Below are 23,120 nucleotides of genomic sequence, written 5' to 3'. Positions count from 1 at the left end.
AGGGAAGGTAGGGCATCTCGATGGTGAGGTTGCAATAGAGGCCATAGTAGACTAGGAGGGGCATTTCAACATGATGTCCAAATCCAACTTTGGATATTTTGAAGATAACGTTCAAAAATCAAGTTGTGAACATAGCCATTTTCAAACCTGAAAAATGTTTATTTTCTGCTTAGTACATCTATCTTTCTAGAGAAAAAAAATGTCCAAGTGACAAACACACAAAAACAAGCCAATGAGATATAGGAGGAGCCACCATTCTTAGTAGACTGGCCACACAGATATCCAAGCAGAGCAGTGGGGCACTGCAATGGATTTCACATCTCACCCTTATCCCCTTATATGGGGAGCTCTCCAAAATCCACCAAAAACTTACTATATCCAACTATACACCACTATGATCGACCTTAAGGCTGCATGTGTCACCTATATGTGAGCACAGTAGGTTTTTGCACTTTCCACCACAAGTGTAACAGTTGAGTGGATTATGGGACTGGGTCCCCTTCTCTACAGTGCACTGCACTGGCCACTAGGCTACTCCAGGGACCTGCTTGTAGCTCTAATAGGACTGGTCATAATATTTTGAAGCTGTCATTGAGGTTGTAATGTACTGTTTCATTCACATCTTTGGGGGGTGGGAAGGGGTCAGTGACCACTGGGGGAGTAATGGGATGTCATTCCTTTATTCTTCCAGTGGTCATCTGGTCATTTAGGGCACTTCTTTGTGACTTACTCATTATTAAAGCAGGTGTAGATCAAAAATCCAACTTTTAGCTTTGGACGTTTTTGTTTTGTTCCATTATGGCAGAAAAATGTCCAAGTGTTGGGAACACCCAAATCCCACCCTTAGCATGCCCCTAACATGCCCCCTTGTGATTTAGATGCACTGCAGACAAACAGCATAAAAACATCTAAAAATGGGTTTCAGAAATAGCAATTTGGACGTTTTTGTGAGAAAAATGTCCATCAGCCAGTTTATGCCACTTTTTGGATGTTTTTCTCTTTTGAAAATGAGCCTCCAGGTGTCTTTATATAAAGAGCAGACAGATTTTTAAGATTGCAAATTATCACTGCCAACTGCTGAGCAAGTTGTAAATAGGAACAACAAGCATTGTTTGAAATGTCTGTATGCAAATGTCAGAAGCCTAATAAATAAGATTGGAGAGTAAGAATATATTGCACTAAATGAAAAGATATATATAATAGGCATCTCTGAGACCTGGTGGAAGGAGGAACCAATGAGACACTGTCATACCAGGGTACAAATTATATGGCAGTGATAGAGTGGATCGAATTGGTGAAGGGGTAGCAAGCAATATACCACCTTAAGGAAGGCCTTGAATTACATATACTGAAAATTCTGCAGGACACAAGATGCATCTTGGAATCACTGTGGATAGAAAATCCATGTGTAAAGGGGAAAAGGATAGTGTACTAGGAGTGTACTACCATCCACTTGGCCAGGATGAACAGACAGATGCAGAAATATTATCAGAAATTAGGGAGGATAACAAACCAGGTAACAATAATAATGGGCGATTTCAATTACCCCAAAATTGACTAGGTAAATGCAGTGGCGTACCAAGGGGGGGGGCAGTCCGCCCCCGGGTGCACGCCGCTGGGGGGTGCCACGGCGCGCGCCTGTGGGCTCCGACTTTGTGAACTTCGCTCGTTCACTGCAGCTCCCTCTGCCCCGGAACAGGTTACTTCCTGTACCGGGGCAGAGGGAGCTGCAGCGAACGAGTGAAGTTCGCGAAGTCGAAGCCCACAGGCAGGCGCCGCGGCACCCCCCCACCCAGCGGCGTGCACCCGGGGGGGGTCATTTCGCCGGGGAGGGGGGAAGGTGTCATTTTGCAAGGGGGGGGGGCACATCGGCGATCCGCCCCAGGTGCCATCCACGCTAGGAACGCCACTGGGTAAATGTAACATCAGGGTGTGCTAGGGAGGTAAAATTCCTTGATGAAATCAAGGACTGCTTTATGGAGCAGCTGGTTCAGGACCCAACAAGAGGGGGAACAATTCTAGACCTAGTCCTTAGTGGAGCGCATGATCTGGTGCAGGAGGTAATGGTGCTGGGGCCTCCTGATAACAGTGATCATAACATGATCAGATTTGACATAAGCTCTGGAGTAAGTACACACAGGAAATCCAATATATTAGCATTTAACTTTCAAAAAGGAGACTATGATAAAATGAGGAGAATGGTAAAAGAAAAAAAAATCTTAGAGGAGCAGCTGCAAAGGTCAAAAATTTACATAAGGCATGGATGCTATTCAAAAATACTGTCCTGAAAGGCCAGACTAAATGTATTCCAAGTATTTAAAAAAAAGAGGAAGGAAAGCCATACGACAGCTGGCATGGTTAAAAAGTGAGGTGTAGCTAGCTATTAGAGCTAAAAGAAAATCCTTCAGAAAACAGAAGAAGGATCCTACTGAAAATAATAGGAAACAGAATAAGGAATGGGAAGTCAAATGCAAAGTGCTGATAAGGAAGGCAAAGAGAAACTTTGAAAAGAAGACTGTTTTGGAGGCAACAACACATAGTAAAAAAAATTATTTTAGGTATATTAGAAGTAAGAGATTGGTAAAAAAAAAATTGGACTGCTAGATGACCGAGGGATAAAAGAGGCACTTAGAGAAGACAAGGCCATAGTGGAGAGATTAAATGAATTCTTTGCTTCATTTTCACCAAGTAAGATATGGGAGAGATACTAGTGTCAGAAACAGGGAAGATATAATGGGGCAATTACACAAAATCATTCACGCAGATGCCCCAATCTACATGCTAAACCTTGTTGACTTGCCTCCCAGAAACGCCATAAGATCATCCCGCAAATTTCTCAATCTGCAGTTCCCCAGCTGTAAAGGATTAAAATATAAGCTGATATACGCCACCACCTTCTCTTACATGAGTACGCAGTTGTGGAATGCATTACCTACAGCCCTGAAAGCTATTGATGAAATAACTAGCTTCCGCAAATCTCTGAAGACACATCTATTCAACAAGGCCTACATAGAGAACCCATAGCCTTACAAAACTACCTCACCAACTCACCCAATTATTACAGTCCACCTTATATCCTGCCTAACACCTTCCTTCTCTGTTCCCTCACCTAATCTTTGTACATTACTAATTGTATCTGATATCATGGAATGATTACGCCATAACCAAACTCTGTAAGCCACATTGAGCCTGCAAATAGGTGGGAAAATGTGGGATACAAATGCAATAAATAAAATAAAATAAACTGAAAAGTAACAAATCACCTGGAGTGGATGGTATATATCCCAGAGTACTGATAGAATTGAAAAATGAATTTACAGAGCTATTTTTAGTAATATTTAGCTAATCTTTAAAATCAAGCATGGTACCAGAAGACTGGAGAGTGGCCAGTGCAACACCAATTTTTGAAAAGGGTTCCAGAGGTGATTTGGGAAATTATAGACCAGTGAGTCTGACGTAGGTGATGGGCAAATTGGAAGAGACTATTATAAAGAACAAAATTGCAGAGCATATATATAACCATGGATTAATGAGACAAAGCCAACACGGATTTAGTGAAGGGAAATCTTGCCTCACTAATCTATTACATTTCCTTGAATGTGTGAATAAGCATGTAGATAAAAGTGAGCCAGTCAATATTGTATATCTGGATTTTCAAAATGTATTTGAAAAAGTACCTCATGAAAGACTCCTGAGGAAATCAGAAAGTCATGGGATAAGAGGTAATGTCCTCTTGTGGATTAAAAACTGATTAAAAGATAGAAAACAGAGAATACGGTTAAATGGTCGGTATTCTCAATGGAGAAGGGTAGATAGTGAGGTTCCCCGGGGGGGGGGGGGGGGTCTGTGCTGGGACCGCTGTTTTTTAACAAATTTATAAATGATCTAAAGATGGGAATAACTAGTGAGGTAATTAAATTTGCTGATGACACGAAGTTATTGAAAGTTGTTAAGTCACAAGAGGATTGTGAAAAATTGCAAGAGGACCTTACGAGACTGGGCATCCAAATGGCAGATGATGCTTAATGTTAATGTGAGCAACTGCAAAGTGATGCAGGTGGGAAACAGGAATTCAAACTATAACTACATGATGGTTCTATATTAGGAGCCACTACCCAGGAAAAGGATCAATGTGTCATTGTTGATGATGCATTGAAACCCTCTGCTCAGCATGCAGCAGAGTCTAAGAAAGCAAATAAAGTGTTAGGAATTATTAGGAAAGGAATGGAAAACAAAAATATGAATGCTATAATGCCTTTGAATCACTCCATAGTGCGACTGCACAACGAATAATGTGTGGAATTCTGGCCACCACATCTAAAAAAAAAAGATATAGCAGAATTAGAAAAGGTACAGAGAAGGGTGATGAAAATGATAGTACCCAAACTACAGTACCAAAAGGGTACTGTAGATGTGCAATATATGCTGCCACAAGCAAGTGGCCTCTGCATTGTGCCATGTAGGTGGACTGCACTGCTGTGTAGCCAAGAAGGTTGCTGCAAATGTGCCACACAGGTGGCTAGCAACACAAAAACAGAGAGGCTCTATGGATCCACACCAACAATGAATGCAATACACAGTTGGTCTAGACGTAATTTCACTGTAAACCTTTAGTAAATTATTACTCAACCTAGTCCTTTTTTTTCGCCCACTCATGGGCTGCTTCAGGGGTATTGGACTCCAAACAAATAATAATCAAAACAATAGTCAAATAACTCCACATAAAATATAAATAAACAATGTACATATATAATGTGACGAAGCCAGGGCACTATATGTGCACTAACAACAAAAAATACAATACTTATACAGAAATAAGCACACAAGATGGATGATACTCATAAAACAAATGATAATATGCATATGGACAAGTCTGTGCGTTACATAAAAAGTATGCAAGTGCACATGGGATTCAGGGAGTGTAACCATTGACTCTTTCCTACTAGGCCATCTATAGTGCATCTTATAGGAGGCTAAATGTGCAAAGCAAACTAATACCATGCTATATGCAGAAATGCTTCAACCATTACATACCAATATTGGGAGTGTTAAAGAACTCATAATCCCAAAGCTAAACATAGCAAAATGCTCAGCACAGCTAAAGAAGCAAATGTAGTCTGTTATATCACAACAGGGATGTATATAGTCATAATTTATGCACTGGCTAGCTCTAAGGGTTAAAAGCAGTTGGTAATCAACTCACTGTTGCCTGACAGCAGTATCCTCAGAAGCTCCTCTCATTGTACCAGCATTGGACACCAGTGCATGATGGGAGATATATATACACAACGTATCCTGATTCATTAAAACAAGCTAATCACCAGCAGTATGCCAGCTAAAAGATAAAATAAACATTACATACAAACCCAAAACTGGGGTATCACATATGTCAATAAAGAAAAGAAAACAATTCAAAAAAATATATAGCATAAACTATTAAATACAATGTTTTAAATAAAAGCTTTTTCGTGGAATGCATATGTGTTCCAGTGACATCACCACATAATACAATCAATGAACAGGCTTCAAAACTGGCAATGATAAAGCACATCTACAACAATGTGAATAAAAAGGTAACTCTAAAATTCAAAGGTAAAAATGAAAGAAAAATTCATTTGCTGATAGTATATTTAAAAAAAGCTTAATCTCAGTCAAATCCGGGAGCGCACCCAGAACGCGATTTTGTACCAATGTCATCATCATAAACAAATATCGATTCAAAAGACCCTAAATTGCCAAGCTAAGAAAAGAGAAATGTGTGGCAAGCACTTTTGAAATAAAAGAGAAAAACAGGATGCACAGACGTGCACGATGGCAACCAACATGCATGCATAAATGCGTGTCTCCATACACTGCTCTTAAAAACAATGTAAATCATTTATAAAAAAAATTTGGATACAAAAGCAAATAAATAAGTAAAAGTATAAATATATAAGTACTCAATGCCGTTATACAGTATTGCTTTAATTCAGATGGAAGAGTTTGCCGCAGAGTCTTTATATACTGTAAAATGTCTAATTCCATGTTCACTTCACAGTTTACTTGGTAGAATTAAGAAACAGAGGTAAATAAATCTGTCTAAAGGAGGGGAGGGTGGAGGGAGGGAGGGAGGTTGTTCGGGGCTAAAAGAAGAAAATGTTTTGACGTATGTGGATTGATTGATAGGTATCAGTTGTATTTGAAAGGCTGTTCTTTGAACATTATGTATACATGTTTTATATAATACGTCAATAAACAGACTTAAACATAAATATATAAGTACTCAAATAAAGTAATAAATAATTAATAACTAAATTAAACGGTGGAAGAATAGCACCAAAAGCATCTTAAAACATTAGATTATGGCAGAATGAATAACACTCAAAAAAACATAATGATCAACATGTAAAATAGATACAGAAACGAAGAGGCTGAAGATAGGCTAGTAAGGCAAGCCCAATGGGCTCCACAGTTTTACATTCAAAAATAATCCTCTGTTCCATCTCAATAAGTAGTTTATCCACATAGGTGGCCTGTGCCCAGGTGGTTGTTGCAACTGCACAACACAGGTGGTTATTCCAACTGCACAATCTAGGAGGCTGCCATCCTGTGCAATACAAGTGGATGCAGAAAACTTGCAACCCAGGTGGTCAACAAGCCACACAGGGGCTGTGAAGCACAAGAAGATATTTATTTATTTACTAGTAAAAGAGGCCCGTTTCTGGAGCAAATGAAACGGGTGCTAGCAAGGTCTTCCTCCCCAACACCCTCCCCCCCCTTCTCCCTCCCTCCCTATCTACCTACCGACCCCTTCGTCGTTCTGACGCCATTGGTCCACACCTCCTGAACGCACCGTTCACCATTGCTCCGCCCTCAGTGTGTGACGCCATTGCTCCGCCCTCGACGTCATCACGTGTGACGCAAGGGCGGGGTCCCGAGACTTGGCGATTTTGGTGGCTTCACCACCACGAACCCTTCGAACCCGTCTTGAAGGAAGTGACAGAAGTGACGTCAGTGTTTTCAGAACGTTGAGGGTGAGTTTTATTATATAAGATTTGTTACATTTGCATCCCACATTTTCCCACCTATTTGTAGGCTCAATGTGGCTTACATAGTACCGGAGAGGCGTTTGCTGACTCCGGTGTGAACAAATACAAAGTGATGTTGTGGTAGGTAAAGATCGTGTGGCACAGCCACATTAGGGAATCGTACAGCGGAAGAGTTGTAAGAACTGTGCACTACATGTGGAAGTCAAGTGCACCACAGCTGAATGGAAGAACTGTGCAATTGGGCAGCTGGTCCAGCTCTGAATCATGACTGGCTGCCAAACTTCTTTGGCTGTACTATTTCCATAACCGAAAAGTAGTGCTACCATGCTGAATCTGGTAAGTCAGGTCAGTACTCATGTTGAAGCAGATCATGCTCATGTAACTTGGTAGAAAACAGCCAACAGCTGATTTATACAGCTTTAACTAGATAAGAAATATAAACAGAATGCAAAAAACAGCAACAACCCACAACTGCCTTTACCTTTTAAAAAAAAAAAGCCAACTGGGACAACTCTATGCATAGTTAAACAATTCAGTTCAGATTTATTTTGCTTTTTTTTAAATGAGTAGGAAATGTCCCTAGGACAGAAAATAAAGGAAAAAAGGAATCCTTTTTTTCCCTTGCTGAAACTGAGATTATTTTCTCAGGTAAAACTATAGATAATTTTGTAATATCAGAAAACAGAGAATACATTCGTGTGGGAAATACAGCTGACGTCCTAGGCAATCATAAATAGTCTAATCTCTAGCACAGACATATAGGGAGCCTTTTACAAAGCTGCTACATCCTCCCCGGCAAAGAGTTTCAGAGCTTAACTATTCATTGAGTGAAAAAAATATTTCCTTCTATTTGTTTTTAAAGTATTTACATGTAACTTCCTTGAGTGTCCCCTATTCTTTGTACTTTTGGAATGAGTAAAAAAAATCATGCTAAAAATCAGCTTGTGCTAAACGCCTCAGCATTTAGCACATGCTGATTTTTACTGTATGCTAAAAATGCTAGCGAGGTTTTGTAAAGGACCCTCATAGTTAGGAGATCTTACATGAGAAGAATAAGACTACGTAAGGCACCACATACAGCTGATATGAGAACCGACGTACAAATGAACTGCAAGCAGTATGTTCCAACATATTCACAAAAACAGCTCTCCAGATTAGCAATTATCTGACCTCAGGATCCATAGCTGAGAAAGAATAAAAGGGAGAGGCACTTAATGTGAGCTGTGTTACAAAACTGGAATATCAAACATGGAGCCAGATGTACATACCCACGAGGCACTTAATACCTCTCTTCTGAGTATCTCCAGTTTGGGCCCGTCTACACTCTGGGTGCACCTACTCTGACGTCAGACGCCTTCACTTTAAAACCAGGAACTTCTCACTACTTCATTGCCTCAGCTACTACCTTCTTGAAGTCTGGTGCGTTTCCTGTTGCTCTTCACCTGACCTGACTACTGCCTGGACCTGACCTCTGCTGGATCGCCACCTGCCCTGACCACTGCCTGAACCTGACTTCTGCTGGTCACCGCCTGCCTTGACCACTGCCTGGACTCAACTTCTGTGGAGGAGTGGCCTAGTGGTTAGAGTAGTGGACTTTGGTCCTGGGGAACTGGGTTCGATTCCCACTGCAGGCACAGGCACTCCTTGTTACTCTGGGCAAGTCACTTAACCCTCCATTGCCCCAGGTACAAATAAGTACCTGTATATAATATGTAAGCCGCATTGAACCTGCTATTAGTGGGAAAGCGTGGGGTACAAATGTAAGAAAAATAAAAATAGCTCTGTCCTCACCTCCTTCTGACTGAGCCCATCCTCTCACTCGCCCGACTTCCTAAGTCCTGTTGGCCACCTGAACCCAGGGGCTCAACCGCTGGGGAACGGTGGTTGCCGCAGGTGGAGCATTGGGCTTCTGACTGCTTGTCCCTGGATCAGCATAAGGGCTCACTTCTATTACTGATATCTGTGACAAGCTTCCTCTTTTTCTTTTTCAACGTAAGGAGAGAAGAGCTAATAAATGTCCAGATTTGTCTACTGAGAGTCATACAGCTAGGACAGTCAGGCAGCATAATTAGAAAAAAAAACCCCAAAACACTGGCTGACAGAAACAGGAAGAGAATTCTGGCGGGAAAAAGCTATGTCAGAAAATTTAAAGCAGCACTTATAAATAAAAAGCTAGTCTTCCACATAAAGAGTCACAGGTAAATATTAACAGATTTAAAAAATGGAAGAACAAGGCTTTCTGTCAGTAACTCATGCAGCTGAGCAGGAATCAGTCCTTGCTGTGAGAAATGAACAGAAACACAGACAACACTAGTGCACTGAAATAGCTGAAATAAATCAGAACAGGATCACCAAATGCAGGCTGACTTCCAAAAGAGGCATCCATGGTCCAGAAGGGGAGAATGGAGGTGAGGGGTGGTAAGAATCTCAGAGACCTCTGAGATATACCTCAGCCCCATAGAACAACTGCCTTTTTTTTTTTAAACAGGAGCTTATGCCAAAGAAGGCACCCCAACTGAAATGATATTAAACTGGATCAGGAGAACAAGCTCAGGAGCGCATACCCAACTCGACTGAAGCACAGCTGAGCACCTTGTTTAGGAGAATAAGCCAAATAAGCACCCCCAATCAAATGAAACACAACTGAGAAGTTGGTTCAGGAAGCAAGCAAACAGGCATCTCCAAGTCAAATTTTTCTTGACTCAACGTGTAATTAAACTCTCGAATTCATTGCCAGAGAATGTGGTAAAGGCAGTTAACTTAGTGGGGTTTAAAAAAGGTTTGGACGGCTTCCTAAAGGAAAAGTCCATAGACCATTATTAAAATGGGGAAAATCCACTGCTTATTTCTGCGATAAGCAGCATGAAATGTTTTGTACTTTTTCGGGATCTTGCCAGGTATTTGTGACCTGGATAGGCCACTGTTGGAAACAGGATGCTGGGCTTGATGGACCTTTGGTCTGTCCCAGTATGGCAATACTTATGAGACTCAGCATAAAACTGGCTCAGGAGCACAAAATCCTAAAGGGGTATTTAAACTTCAACTGAAACTAGTTAGAACCCAGGTCCGGAGCAGGTCATCAGCAGAACTCACCACTTAGGAAACAGAGAAATACTGAACAGTCTATGCAGCACGATACCCTTAAGGGGCGAATCACAAGAGAACTATTTTTATTCTTTCTCTCCATCCACTGGTAGACAGACACAACCTATTGGTCTGGATTGGTCTGTTAGGATGCTATGAAGTGCACATTAACTTAAAAAAAAATTTTTTTTAGATGGGTTTGTCGTGGGCGGAGAATGGGTGTGAAAGTGTTAACCAGCTGGCGCGTTCACATTGGTGTGCACTAACTGGCTAACTTGGAGGTAACATGGGAGCATTTAAGGTCCTGTTTACTAAGGCATGCTAGCGTTTTTAACATGCCTACAATTAGCGCATGTGCTAACCGTGTAGGCGCCTATAGGGATATTGTAGGCATGTACATGGTTAATGCGCGTAAATGGTTAACTTGCATTAAAGATGCTAACACGCCTAAACACGGCTCAGTGAACAGGGCCCTTAATGTCTCTTAAACAGGAGGCAGTAAGTGCTCCCATGTTAATTTTTTGCAAGTTCCACATGCTAATGGAAAAATTAGAATGGGACCTGGAAAAAAAAGCCCCAAATACTGGTCCATTGAACCCAGGCTGAGTGTGTAGGCAAGTCCCACATTAAGCCGTGCTAAACCCAGATTCTAATCTCCTTTAGTAAAATGACCCTGTAATCTTGTCCAGGTTCTAGAATGGGTCTGAATATCCCTGAGTGAAGACTTCAGCATGACACAAGCAAAATTACAGAGTAAAAGTATTCCAATAACAGTACAAGGTATGACATGGTATGCTAAATTCTAGTGTCAACACAATACACAATAAAAACATTTTAATACGCAGTATAGGGTGTAAGCAAAGATGGAACAAACAGATAGATTTACAGGAGTTAAAAAAAAAAAGAGGACTAATTTTAAAAAATGTGCATGTGAAGTCAGAAAAGTGCTTGAATATTATCAAAGCTAGGATAGGAGTAGATAAACATGTCCTGCTACAGTATATGCTCCCTGTGTCACTCTTGTGTATGTTTGACAAATTCTTTCTGTAGACCACTTTAAGTGAATTCCTTCAAAAAAGCGGTAAAGAAATCCTAGTAAATAAATAAACTGATCCCACACTGTATCCCGCTATTGCTGAAGGAGACAGCCATGGAGCTCTTAATCTGGCCTGAAGAGACTGAGCCTATCAAACATTAGGAAGGATGGAGAGAGGTTGAGATTGGGGGAATGTAGGCTTTGGCTGGGGAAGCCTACATTCACAGGACTGATCATTCAATATGCTGCTCTATGGCCCTCTGCTAATCTCCCTGGATGCTAGAGGGGGTTGAAGGTATGCAAAACTCATTTGGATTCTCTGGAATGTCCCTTTCAGCGCACACCTGCCTAGCAGACTCCCTGAAGCTCAGGTCTGCAGCAAAGACCTCCATTAAGAGTCAGCTCTGTAAGGATGACCGGCTTGGCAGACAGATAAGGATGCCTGATCCGAGAGCTGATGAGATGGGCAAATGAAATGAATACAAACCAAGGTCCCCCCCACCACCCAAGCAACACTACCAGCTGTGCAATATGAAGCCAGATTATGAAGGAGAAGCCTTTGGGTAAACTTAATATTAGCATCATCATCAGCTCAGTGTGGGGATCCTCTCATCACATGTGCCTCAGGGTAGATTAGAAAGGAAAACACACATGGACAGAATCTGTCTGTACTATTCCTGGTATTTCTCTACAGTATCCCTCTGCACTTTCCTTCTCCTGTCTCTGCTGAATGTTAAACGAGATTCAGCCTGCAGACTTTAATAGTAATATCTGCCTGTGTCTGGAAAGCCAGAACTGCTGACCTCTGCCCGCTCAGAGGAATTAAGATTCTTATTAATGAGATGGCAGCCCAGCTAAGAGCAGATTACTGTGTTTAACCTGTAACCATGGAGAAAATGAGTTGGGGAGAAAGGAGGGGAAAGGAGAGAGATGAAAAAGGGAAGAGAGATAAGCAACGATAGAGGCAGAGAGAAAAAGACATGAAAAGCACTGAAAGAGAGGAGGGGAAGGAGAGAAAGAAAGGGATGGAGAAGGAAAGGAAATAAGATAAACTAGTAGAAAAAGGGTGAGGAGAATGTAGCACACTCTAAGAGAATGACAGGAAGGTGCACATTAACTCATCTTAAATGTCTTCAGTGAGATCTACAGGCTTGCTTTGGACAAACAACATCTGCTTTGCTTTTTTCCAAGAAAGAAGAACAAGAGAAACTGAATGAGCGTTTTTCTCACATTCAGACTGAATATTTTTCACGCTTTCCCAGTGACCAGAGGTGTCACTTTTCTAGCAGCAGGAAAATGATTTCTTTGTGTTTTATTTATTTATTTAAGATGCCTTGTTGGAGTGTGTAAAAACAAACGAATATATATCAAACTTCACAGAAGTAGCTCTGTCAAGGAAACTGAATCCTGCTCTGCAGTACATCTTGCTGTTCCGGAACTGAGAGCCACCTATACACATCCACACAATTCTGCCACTGAAATCCCTGATGCCAGCCTGTGTCCTTCATTTTCCTGCTATAAACGAAGACCACAGGTTCCAGCTTGGAACACTTGCTGTGGGTACATGTCTGTGCCCAGAGACCGTTCACTATTCATCCTTTAGTACCCTTCTTAATCAACTTTCTGGCTGAACACATCAAGTAACAAAGAGATTTTATGTAGATAGCAAGACTGATTTTTATAGCACCTCACATGAACCCGAAGTGTGCTTTGGGGAGAATGTAAACTGTGAGAACAGCTGCCTTGCATTTCAAGCTAGTTTCTCCGTACATAAGACAGTGAAAAGCACAGCCTGGAGGAAGCTTAGACTGTGGCTCCCCAGTAAAAAAAAACCTTCCGCCAAATCCAAAAGGCTGACTCTGTTAAAGAGAGGGATTTTGAGCAAGCTGCACTGCTTTGTAACTCACTCCAGGATGATCTGATTTAGCTAAGTGATGAAAGGGTCTTTATTTCGAAAGACTATGGGCCAGAAGTAAATTTTCTAGGCAAAAAGCCTGCACTTCACAGTTTGCAGGCACAGTGTTGAGACAGTGTATCCTTTGTCCACAGATTTCACAATTACACATAGTCCCGTCCCCCCCAATCTGGAGCCCCCTTTTCCTGCAAGAGAAATAGGGGGTAATTCTATATAGATGGCCTACAGATGGGTGCTGGGATGATGCATGCGAATTCAATAATGGCAGTTGTGCGTGCCGCTGCCATTATGGAATACTAGAGTAAGTCCGTATTTACGTGCCTAATTTTAGGTGTAAGAACTTACGCTATCTCAATGGCTCATATGAGGAAAGGCTAAAGAGGTTAGGGCTCTTCAGCTTGGAAAAGAGATGGATGAGGGGAGATATGACTGAGGTCTACAAAATCCTGAGTGGTGTAGAATGAATAGAAGTGAATCAATTTTTTACTCGTTCCAAAAGTACAAAGAAAAGGGGACACCGACACTCAAGAAAGTTACATGTAAATATTTTTAAAACAAATAGAAGGAAATGTTTTTTCACTCAATGAATAGTTAAGCTCTGGAACCCTTTGCTGGAGGATGTAGTAACAGTGGTTAGCGTATTCGGGTTTTAAAAAAGTTTGGATAAGTATTGCCACACTGGGACAGACCAAAGGTCCATCAAACCCAGTGTCCTGTTTCCAACAGTGGCCAATCCAGGTCACAATACCTGGCAAGATCATATAAAGGTTCAATACATTTTATGCTGCTTATCCCAGAAATAATCAAAAAATAATCTGTATGGCAATGTTCCACCTTTGTGACAAATACAATCTGTAGTTTGTGGAAACATATATATCAAGCAATGCTATTGTTTGTTGAGGGGACATCTCATCCAGTCACGAAGGCAATTGCAATCACATGTGTGATGAGCCTGCAGCTGTGACGATTTTATAATCATAGACAGCCCCCAACCGCCTATAGTGCAACAAACTATCACTCAAAAAAATATCCTATTAGTGCTCAATAAACCATAAATACCTATAATTGTCTCTTTTTATCATTTTTCATATGTTTACTGCTGTTGCACCATTGCTTCTTAACTGTAGAAAACTTGCGTAAACTTGTGTCAGTATCAAAAAACTGTGAAGCCGCCACAAACTTCACAGTATTAGACCCAGTTCATACTGTATTGTGCCATGTACCAAACTATTATGGCTTGCTGAATCACTTCTTACAACAGAGTCCGTACACGAAGAATTTCCCTTGACAAAGCTGTCAATGCGAAACAGGCTCCTGTCGGGATCTAGTGTACATCGCGGACTAATCGCAGATAAGTGCCACAATTTTATATCTGGTATAAATCACAGATAAAGACTCTGTAGTAAGAAGTGATTCAGCAAGCCATAATAGTTTGGTACATGGCACAATACAGTATGAACTGGGTCTAATACTGTGAAGTTTGTGGCGGCTTCACGGTTTTTTGATACTGACACAAGTTTACGCAAGTTTGCTACAGTTAAGAAGCAATGGTGCAACAGCAGTAAACATATGAAAAATGATAAAAAGAGACAATTATAGGTATTTATGGTTTATTGAGCACTAATAGGATATTTTTTTGAGTGATAGTTTGTTGCACTATAGGCGGTTGGGGGCTGTCTATGATTATAAAATCGTCAAAGCTGCAGGCTCATCACACATGTGATTGCAATTGCCTTCGTGACTGGATGAGATGTCCCCTCAACAAACAATAGCATTGCTTGATATATATGTTTCCACAAACTACAGATTGTGTTTATCCCAGAAATAAGCAGTGGATTTTCCCAAGTCAATTTAATAATGGTCTATGGACTTTTCCTTTAGGAAGCCATCCAGACCCTTTTAAAACCCCGCTAAGCTAACAGCCTTTACCACATTCCCTGGCAACAAATTCCAGAGTTTAATTACACGTTGAGTGAAAAAAATTTCTCCGATTCGTATTAAATTTACTACTTTGTAGCTTCATCACATGCCCCCTAATCCTAGTATTTTTGGAAAGAGTAAACAAACGATTCATGTCTACCCATTCCACTCCACTCCTGGAGGAAAAGTCCATAGTCTGCTATTGGGACAGACAAAGGGAAGCAACTGCTTGCCCTGGGATTGGTAGCATGGAATCTTGCCACTATTTGGTTTTCTGCCAAGTACTTGTGACCTGGATTGACCACTGTTGGAAACAGGATACTGGGCTAGATGGACCATTGGTGTGACCCAGTATAGCTATTCTTATATTCTATAACCCGTGCACATAACTGCCTTATCTGCCTATGTCCCTCTCAAGTTGCGCGCTCTGGAATTTCAGCGCCCAACTTATAGAATACTGACTAAGGTGAAAGGGGATTGACTTAGAAGTAATCTGAGGAAATACTTCTTCACAAGAAGGGTAGTGAATTCGTGGAATGGCCTCCCAGTGGAAGAGGTGGAGAAAAAAAACAGTATCTGAATTCAAGAAAGCTTGGGACAAGTACACAGGATCTCTAAGGAAATGAAAGGGACAGCAGATGGCATGGATGGGCAGACTGGATAAGCCACATGCCCCCCGATATTCAAAACTATTTAACCAGCCAGGAACAGCTCCTGGCTGGTTAAAAAGGGTTTAATTGCCTAACCGCGGATATTTAGTGGGAGATAACCAGTTATCTCCTGCTGAATGTCCTGGTTAGCAGCTAGCTACTAACCAGCTATATCTCATGACATAGCCAGTTAGGCATGGATATTCAGTGCCTAACAAGCTATGTTGAGTGGTCATAACAGGCAGCTTAAATAGCAGGCATTGAATATCTAGGTTTATCGCCAGCAGCGGACAGCAAATGCGAAGCCCTTCGGTGGCTGAATATCGGGCCCATGGCCTCTATCAGCCTTCATTTTTCTATGTTTCAATTAACACCAATAATTGACAATTATTGGTTGTTAACCGACCAATTAGCAGCTAACTAAATCGACCTTATTTTATAGCTGTGCATGCAAATTTGCATACTAGTTGGAAGTTTGGTTGCGCAACTTTCCAGAATTAGAGGGATAGTGCACAAAATCACAAGGGTTTTCTGACTTATTGTTATTCGTAGTCCTTGTGACAAATGCCCTGCTGCTCTTTTCTGCAACATTTATACTTGCAGAAAAACAGAGAATGACAGGAAGAGGAGAGAAAAGAAGCATGAATTAGAAGGCACACATTGTGTATGAGTGGGGAGAGACATAAACATGATAACTCCACATGTGCAACATGTGTGAGAGAGAACTCTGTGTTCACAAGTGATGCGACAGTAATGTGTACAAGATAAAGTCCAGTGTGTATGAATAATGAGAAAACACAATATGTGTGAATGGGGATCAACATACAAGAGTGATAAGACAAAGAAGCTAAATTGTCGGAGATAACAGGGTAGGTGTGTATTGAGAGACAGCAACATGTATGTGTGAGAGACAGAGGATGTGAGTGAAAGAAAGAACAATGTATGCTAGCAATGACAGAGAGATCAGCATGGCTCAGCAAAGCCTTTCTGAAACCCAAATTCTAATGCAGTAGAAGGTTGCCTACCAGGATCTACTACTACTAATCATTTTGCTCCTAGATGTACACATTGCTGTACAGATATACATAAGACAGTCCTCATTCCATAGATCTACACTAAAGATCTCTTTAGGCACGTGAACAAAGTACAACCACATCAGGTTGTGTGGCTGGAATAATGGCATGGTACTTGCATCACAGAGGCCTGGAGATGGCTATGCAGCATGGATCAGTGGAAGGAGATGGGAGCCAAGAAGAGTGCATAGGCCAGATCTTCTACCCACTACAACTCTTTCCCAAAGTGAGGAAAGCTACCAAGACTATTTATAGGCCTGGTTGTACGCAGAGCAAGGAGTTGGCAGGTTGTCAGAGAGCGCAGAGCCTATAAAAATCCCTGCTTTCATTAATGAACCAGGCCTCGCCTCAGTCTAAAGAAAACCCTGGCTCCTCTATCCTGCAGCAGTTGCAGTCACCTTGGGAAGAGTAGAACATAAATGTTCTCATAGACAAAAGTCTGAGGTTTATAGTATTGTGTCTTTAAGTATAAAAATATGCAAAACAAGGTGAAACAGCAACCAGAGTAATCCCTAGAGTACACAGGAAAGAATATAATTTCCACAAACAAACCAACATACATGCAGGAGACATTTAAATCATATGCACACAGACACAAACACAATCATCCAGAAACATATACACAAATAGATATTGACACAACCCTATATACACAAAGCCAGCATGGAAAAACACACATACGCATATGTGCATGCCATTTCACTCTTGTAAGTCTGCCACATTAAATTAGCAGCATACGCCTGAGTTAACTAATCTAACACCTTATCCCCACCTGTTATTTACAGCAGGGTTGTTAAATTATCTGGTGCTACATTAAGCTTCAGGCTCCCTTCATTGCTAAAGACATTTTATATAAAGGAGTGAAGACGAGGGTGTTGGATGAATTCTAGGCTTATGTGACCAAGTTGGTTAACTCATCCAGCAGAAGGCTGAGGGGCTTGTACTTCAGTTTTGTTTTTCTAAAGGACAGGCAGGTGATGTCACCCACCAGCCAGCCTTTTCAGGAGCAACCCCCACACTCTGAAATTCACTAGCAGAATGAATGACCCTGACTCAAGACTACATTCATCAGGAAGCAGGTGAAAGTCTGGCTCTTCTCCCAATGATTAGGTGGATAATGTTTTAGCAGGGTGCCTAAGTTAATAGGGCAGGAAGGCACCTAGTGTCCTTATTTAAGAAGCTCTATTTGTGTTTTGGACATCCATATTACATGGATGTCCAAATCTAATTTTATAAAGCCAGGATATAGATGTCTGAAACTGTAGTACAAATATATCACAACAAGGACTAGAGAGTACTAGTACTATATAACACAACAATTTCTCAAAAAATGGCACTAAGTACTTTCATGAGACTATGGTTCTGTGAAGTGCATAAAATGTTTTTTTGATTTTTTTAAGGACAAGGGGAAAAAGCCTCTGAAAGAAGCCCAACCACCAACCCAGATGATCGTTTACAAAAACGAGGTTTTGAGGAAAGTCAATGGGCTATTTATCTTCACTGGCACCAAAAAAACTTTTATTTCTTTAGGTAAAAAATGCTAACTTCACAGAACTGACTTTGGTTGGATCCACAAAGAAAAGTGAAAAGTTATTTAACTTAATTTTCAAATGTAGTGAACAACGTGTAGATGGTCAGTCCGTCACACCGACTTTGGCCAGAGCTTCGCTGTGAGCTGTCTCAAGGGAAACCTAAAGAAATAAGGGTTTTTTTGGTGCCAGTGAAGATAAATAGCCCATTGACTTTCCTCAACCCTCGTTTTTGTAAACGATCATCTGGGTTGGTAGTTGGGCTTCTTTCAGAGGCTTTTTCCCCTTGTTCTTAAAAAAATCAAAAAACATTTTATGCACTTCACAGAATCATAGTCTCATGAAAGTACTTAGTGCCATTTGTTGAGAGAAATTGTTGTGTTTTATGAAACTGTAGTACATCCATATGTCAAAGGGGTGTGGTCCGGGCATGTTTTGGGCAGGACAGTGGTGGTAGGGGGGGGGGGGGCTGATATCCAACTCTGATTTCAGAAAGGGAAGGGACATCTATGTCCAAAAAGATGGTTTCAGAAAGGTGCTCTGATTGAGTAGCTTTCCACTGAAGGGATTAAATCTTTCAAGATCCCAGCGCTGTAATATATTTAATAGATATCCTTATATATGCATTTCATTACATATGTACGGGAACATTCCTAAACAAAGCCTCACCTGGTAACTCTTTTCACATGGGGAACTCACCTCCGTGATTCATAGCTCTTTATAGCTTTATATGGGCCATGTTTCACAACAAATACTGCTTCAGAGCTCAGTCCTGTTTCATATGTTGTCTGATTATTATGCTCTTTGCTGCATGTGTCCTCTCAAGTTTGTTGCAAAACATGGTCCATGTCGGCAACTGGTCCTTTAAAAGATAAGTTTATATCTCAGTGATAATTAAAATGCTAAGAGCTAAGCAAGTAATAAGTTTTAGACTATCCTATATAATAAAACGCACCTCCAACGTTCTGAAGCTGAGAAAGTGAAGCCTTGAAGCATTCATGCTCTCTCTAAAGTTGTATCCATCTCCTGAAGTGACGTCAGCGTACTTCTGGGTACGTCACACACAGCACTGACCAACCACAGGTGGGAGGGTGGGCGCACGGCGGCGATTGGCTCTTCCGTTCAGAGGGCATGCACGCTGAGCTGTGCATGGCAGCGAAGGTTGGGGGGTTGGCGGAGGGGCAGAGATTTGGGCGGTGTGGTGTTGTAAGGGGAAGGAGAATCGCTGGGTGGCTGGAGGGGGGGCAGGGGAGAGAGCAGAATTTATGGGTGCCTGGAGGGGGTGGCAGGGGACAGGAGAATTGCTGGGTGGCTGGAGGGGGGGGGGGCAGGAGAGATAGGACATTCACTGGCTGGCTGGAGGGGGAGCAGGGGAGACAGGAGAATTGCTGGGTGGCTGGAGGGGGGCAGGAGAGAGAAGAGATTTGCTGGGTGGCTGGAGGGGGGGCAGGGGACAGAGGAGAATCACTGGGTGGCTAGAGGGGGAGCAGGGGACAGAGGAGACTTGGTGGGTGGCTGGAGGGGGCGCAGGGGAGAGAAGAGCATCGGTGGGTGGCTGGAGGGGGGCAAGGGAAAAAGTAGAATCACTGGGCGGCTGGAGGGGGAGCAGGGGAGAGAGGAGAATTGCTGGGTGGCTGGAGGGGGGACAGAGGACACACACTCACACCCAGCAGTCTCACTCTCTCTCTGTCACACAAACACACACACTCGCACATTCAGTCTCTCTCTCTCACACACAGTCAATCTCACACATACTCTCTCAAACATACACACTCCGAAGAAAACCTTGCTAGTGCCCGTTTCATTTGTGTCAGAAACGGGCCTGTTTTACTAGTAAAGCTATAAACAGCCAGTGACTATTATGGTGAATCAGGGAGGTGAGTTTCCTGTGTGAAAAGAGTTACCAGCTGAGGATCTGTTTAGGAATGTTCCTGTACATATGTAATGAAATGCATACAGTGGGAGAAATAAGTATTTGATCCCTTGCTGATTTTGTAAGTTTGCTCACTGACAAAGACATGAGCAGCCCATAATTGAAGGGTAGGTTATTGGTAACAGTGAGAGATAGCACATCACAAATTAAATCCGGAAAATCACATTGTGGAAAGTATATGAATTTATTTGCATTCTGCAGAGGGAAATAAGTATTTGATCCCCCACCAACCAGTAAGAGATCTGGCCCCTACAGACCAGGTAGATGCTCCAAATCAACTCGTTACCTGCATGACAGACAGCTGTCGGCAATGGTCACCTGTATGAAAGACACCTGTCCACAGACTCAGTGAATCAGTCAGACTCTAACCTCTACAAAATGGCCAAGAGCAAGGAGCTGTCTAAGGATGTCAGGGACAAGATCATACACCTGCACAAGGCTGGAATGGGCTACAAAACCATCAGTAAGACGCTGGGCGAGAAGGAGACAACTGTTGGTGCCATAGTAAGAAAATGGAAGAAGTACAAAATGACTGTCAATCGACAAAGATCTGGGGCTCCACGCAAAATCTCACCTCATGGGGTATCCTTGATCATGAGGAAGGTTAGAAATCAGCCTACAACTACAAGGGGGGAACTTCTCAATGATCTCAAGGCAGCTGGGACCACTGTCACCACGAAAACCATTGGTAACACATTACGACATAACGGATTGCAATCCTGCAGTGCCCGCAAGGTCCCCCTGCTCCGGAAGGCACATGTGACGGCCCGTCTGAAGTTTGCCAGTGAACACCTGGATGATGCCGAGAGTGATTGGGAGAAGGTGCTGTGGTCAGATGAGACAAAAATTGAGCTCTTTGGCATGAACTCAACTCGCCGTGTTTGGAGGAAGAGAAATGCTGCCTATGACCCAAAGAACACCGTCCCCACTGTCAAGCATGGAGGTGGAAATGTTATGTTTTGGGGGTGTTTCTCTGCTAAGGGCACAGGACTACTTCACCGCATCAATGGGAGAATGGATGGGGCCATGTACCGTACAATTCTGAGTGACAACCTCCTTCCCTCCGCCAGGGTCTTAAAAATGGGTCGTGGCTGGGTCTTCCAGCACGACAATGACCCAAAACATACAGCCAAGGCAACAAAGGAGTGGCTCAGGAAGAAGCACATTAGGGTCATGGAGTGGCCTAGCCAGTCACCAGACCTTAATCCCATTGAAAACTTATGGAGGGAGCTGAAGCTGCGAGTTGCCAAGCGACAGCCCAGAACTCTTAATGATTTAGAGATGATCTGCAAAGAGGAGTGGACCAAAATTCCTCCTGACATGTGTGCAAACCTCATCATCAACTACAGAAGACGTCTGACCGCTGTGCTTGCCAACAAGGGTTTTGCCACCAAGTATTAGGTCTTGTTTGCCAGAGGGATTAAATACTTATTTCCCTCTGCAGAATGCAAATAAATTCATATACTTTCCACAATGTGATTTTCCGGATTTAATTTGTGATGTGCTATCTCTCACTGTTACCAATAACCTACCCTTCAATTATGGGCTGCTCATGTCTTTGTCAGTGGGCAAACTTACAAAATCAGCAAGGGATCAAATACTTATTTCCCCCACTGTATATAAGAATACCTACTAAATATACTGCAGTGCTGGGGATATTGTAAGATTTGATTTTAAGTGAGCCCCCGCTTCTATTAATAATGGACTATAGTTAAACATGGTAACACTGGAGGGACTAAGGCATGACACCTCCTTAATCCTCCACTGGATGCTGTTAACCTCTCTCCCCCAAATAAGAAACTAGCAAGGGATACGCGGCTGTATGACAACTTCAGGAACTATAGATGTTCACGGTACTAAAATCTTTTTAAAATTAACTTCTTAATAGACCTTAGGCAGAGTTGAGGAGCAGACTAATGGTTAGTGCAGTGGGCTGGGAGCATAGGAGACCAAAGTTGAAATCCTGCTTCAGCTCTTTGCTTGTTTTTGTTTTTTTTTAATTGTGAGTGCTCCAGGGACAGAAACCTGCAAGCAAGAAGGCTACTGAAGCTGTGTACATTCAGGTATGGTAGATTTTTCTGTCCCCAGAGGGCTCACAATTAAAAATCAAATCAAATCAAATCAAATAAGAAAGTGCTGAAGTGAGATCGGAACATGTGCCTCCTGGTTGTCAATCCAGTGCTCTAATCATTAGGCTACCTCTCTGCTCTACATGGACATCTATCAGGCTTATTTTTGAAAGAGAAGGGCGCCCATCTTTCGACACAAATCATAAGATGGGTGTCCTTCTCCCAGGGTCGCCTAAATCGGCATAATCAAAAGCTGATTTTGGGCATCCTCAACTGCTTTCCATTGCGGGGACGACCAAAGTTCCCGGGGGTGTGTCAGAAGCATAGCGAAGGCGGGACTGGGGCATGCTTAATACATGGGCGTCCTCGTCCGATAATGGAAGAAAGAAGGGCGTCCCTGACGAACACTTGGGCGACTTGGTCCTTTTTTTTTTACCACCAAGCCACAAAAATCTGCCCTAAATGACCAGATGACCACTGGAGGGAATCGGGGGTGACCTCTCCCTACTCCCCCAGTGGTCACTAACCCCCTCCTACCCTAAAAAAAATAATAAATATTTTTTCCAGCCTCTATGCCAGCCTCAAATATCATACCCAGCTCCATGACTGCAGTATGCAGGTCCCTGGAGCAGTTTTAGTGGGTACTGCAGTGCACTTCAGGCAGACGGACCCAGGCCCATCCCCCCCCCTTCTACCTGTTACACTTATGGAGGAAACAGCGAGCCCTCCAAAACCCACCAGAAACCCACCGTACCCACATGTAGGTGCCCCCCTTCATTCCTAAGGGCTATGGTAGTGGTGTACAGTTGTGGGGAGTGGGTTTTGGGGGGGGGGGCTCAGCACACAAGGTAAGGGAGCTATGCACATGGGAACTTTTTCTGAA

At 42.4% G+C, this 23,120-nt stretch overlaps 1 protein-coding gene and 1 long non-coding RNA gene across 2 annotated transcripts in view; both read right to left on the bottom strand.

Annotated features, from left to right (window-relative positions):
- MACROD1 (mono-ADP ribosylhydrolase 1) overlaps positions 1-23,120 on the bottom strand; it is a gene marked incomplete in the record, with an annotated part of 1,234,860 nt that overhangs the window by 260,632 nt on the left and 951,108 nt on the right.
- Positions 983-15,892, bottom strand: LOC115479861. The gene is made up of 3 exons (XR_003943764.1): positions 15,816-15,892; positions 6,745-6,747; positions 983-1,013 (listed from the first exon to the last, which is right to left on the bottom strand). It is a non-coding gene; the product is annotated as an uncharacterized LOC115479861 (long non-coding RNA).

This window comes from Microcaecilia unicolor, chromosome 11 (assembly GCF_901765095.1).
Source record: "Microcaecilia unicolor chromosome 11, aMicUni1.1, whole genome shotgun sequence".
NCBI lineage: Eukaryota > Metazoa > Chordata > Amphibia > Gymnophiona > Siphonopidae > Microcaecilia > Microcaecilia unicolor.
Note: the sequence above shows the minus strand (reverse complement) of the source record. Positions and strands in the feature narration are given on the sequence as shown.